This window comes from Equus asinus, chromosome 29, assembly GCF_041296235.1.
Source record: "Equus asinus isolate D_3611 breed Donkey chromosome 29, EquAss-T2T_v2, whole genome shotgun sequence".
NCBI lineage: Eukaryota > Metazoa > Chordata > Mammalia > Perissodactyla > Equidae > Equus > Equus asinus.
This window is the reverse complement of record NC_091818.1, coordinates 42,141,167-42,144,244: the sequence shown is the minus strand read 5'-3', so window position 1 is coordinate 42,144,244 and position 3,078 is coordinate 42,141,167.

The window sequence follows — 3,078 nt, the reverse complement described above, 5'->3', positions numbered from 1 at the left end:
TCAAAATAATCCTTCTGCCAAAGTGGCATACTTTGGGGTAGCGTATTCTGCTACCCTACAGTGGAAAGTAACATCTACTGAAGATTAAAGGGTCTTGGGTATCCAGGGGCCCAGTGCATGGGTACATGCTGTGATATCTTCTTGAAGTAAAGAACACATTTACACCTTGCTTCTCCTATCACAAGAAATGAAGTGCACTGCTCTTGGTAGGGCCCTTTGTTTTGGGGGCCAGTATAGTCTCAATCTGGAAATACTATGCCAAGCCTTTATCAGGTGCCTGGGAGGGCTGCCATTTTCGAGAAGGGCCTAGAATAAGAGATAACTTTGAAACAGGTTCAATGTGCAGGTGAAGAGACTGTCTAGTTTGAACCATATGAAATGGCAGATCCTGTTGTGCAGGAGGCATGAGAATGCCGTGTGGACCTCTGCTAAACCTCATTCAGAGTGTCGCAGTGTAGACCGCTGTAGTCTTGGAAACTGGCTTACCATCTGCAATGTAGAACTTGCAATATTTGGGTATGGTAGTGGAAGTGGCGCCAGCAGCAACTTTCAATGTCATATCCTAGGCTGTTAGGGGTAGAAACTCCAGCATCTGATGGCAACGGGGCTGGCAGCAGTGTCCCTCGGAAGCTGTACTGTGGCACGTTTGTCTGTGTTTCTGGCTGGGGAGTTTCTAAGCATGGTTCTGAACCCCTCTTGAAATTCTATGTACTATCCAATATTTGTATAACAAATTCTTTACAGCTTAGGCCATCAGAGCCGGTGTCTGCTGCTTGTCACGAAGAATTTAAACATTGAGTAAGGGTGATGATTATCCTACTCTGTTGCTAGGAAAGTTCCCAGGGGGATACAGGAACAAGAGCTGCCCCAAGATTGGGCCAAAGTTCCTGGTATTTTAGAAATCACACTTGTCTACTGCCTTCATTTTCTCATTAAGGAATGAGTCTCCTGGAGAGATGACTCGCCTGCTTCACTTTGCACAAGTGCTCAGGGTCTGAGTGGAAGGACCCCCATCTCCTAATGCCCAAGCCAGAGCATTCCACTTTCCAGCCCCCACAATCCTGCACTGCTTCTTTACCTCCATAAACACCCAAACTGAAGGACTTTCTCCTGTTCATTTTATTAACCTCCTGGACCAAGTTGAATATTATCCAAAGGGAGGTCATTCCCTTTATGTCTGAAAAATAATGGTGTTGCTTGTGTCTAGGTAGCTATCGAACTCTTTATAGATTATGTGTAAAATATGATGAAGGACTTTAGAAATTTCACAGTAAAGATAACTGGGTCAAGGATATATCAAGGAGTTAATCAGAAAGGTTTATTAATTAGCATATCTCCAGTGGAGCCACTGCAACTGATTAATAACTTGGTACACAAGAGAATGCAAAGTTTAAAAATCAATGACCCAATTGACAGTATTGTGTCTTTTGGATCAATTGCATTAATACTTTATTAGAGAAATCTTAGATTATTAATCATCAGCCCAATAGCCCTGACGATAAGCTGACCAAAGTAATATGTACATAGGGAAAAATAGCTAGAAACTCCCAAGGAAACTTTCCATGAATTTATTTATGTTGGAACATAAGTCTTCCTGTTCAAATTGAAATAGCTGTGCTGTCTAATTTTAGTTTTAAATAGCAAGAGCAATTAGTCCACTAAAAGAACTAATTGCTTGCAAATTTTCATATTTAAACACAAAGCCATTTTAAAATGACAGTTCTGAATAACATTTCAAAGTCTATGCAAACAATGATTCTTTAAAGTATTGGTTATGCATAATTTTATGAGATTTTTCACTGATTATAAAATGGTGAAGCTGTGGTTTCAAAAAATTCAAGGAAAGAGTAAAATTGATTATTACTTTTTATTTTTTTATTATTGTCTTTTTTAGTGAGGAAGATTTGCCTTGAGCTAACATGCGAGCCAATCTTCCTCTGTTTTGCATGTGGGACGCCTCCACAATATGGCTGATAAACGGAGTAGGTCTGTCCCTGGGATCTGAATCCACGAACCTGGGCCACCAATGTGGAGCATGTGGAACTTTAACCACTGGGCCACAGGGCTGGCCCCAATTATTACTTTTAAAATTATTTCTGTAAATAAGAGTACATTACAAAGAGTGTGACTATAATCATTTTCTATTTTAAACAACATACTGCCTATTAAAAGCCATATCATTCTAGGCGTATATGCTACCTCACGGTAGACTTACAATGAGAGGGACATTTTTCATGCAATCTACTCCTGAAGATTATAATTATTTTCAGAACTGCAAATGATAAATTACTTTTTTTCCCACTCAAACCCACTCCACCACCACCTCTCCTTCTTTCGGAAAGACCTCAGGTGACTGATTCACAGAAATAGAATGAGTGACCATCCACAATATTCGATTTCATTGGCTTGCCAAAATGCCAGACTTCTCAGTATTAAAATGGTCCTTTGAATGAAGAGCTGGTCTTGGTAGCCCCTTCCTTCTCCTTAATCAGATTTTACAGTTTATGACCAAGAATTTTGGAGCCAACCAGACTGGGTCAGAGCTAACCCTGGCACTAATTCACTGTGACCTTGGAGAAATTATATACTCAAGCACCAGGGTCCTCATCCATATAGATGATGGAACAGTATAATCCATCTCATCTAGTTATCATCAGGATTAAATAAGATGAGCATATAGAGTAATTACTCAATAAAGCGTGCTTAGTGTTTGTATTAATATTTCATTATCATGAATAAAATAACCATACTTTGCAGAAATTAGACACAGGAAAGGCATTTTAAGAACCTCGTTCTACTTCCTGATAATGGCAAAGTAAGGTAACAAGGATAAGAAACAGCTAACAAGAGATAGTTGTGATGGGCCTCTAGACTCAGCAGGCATGGCCCGCTGATTAACTTCCTGAGCTGCTTTTTACTGTCTGGATCCAAAAGGGGCAAAAGAGAACAATCAAAGAGTGGGGAGAAAAGGGTGTCAGCCCCTTAAATCTCCTGGAAGTCACTTCAGCTGGTCTGGGAGGGGCTTGCAACAATAGGGAGAGGTGCAACAACAATGGCTGCCTGCCTCTTTGCACCTCT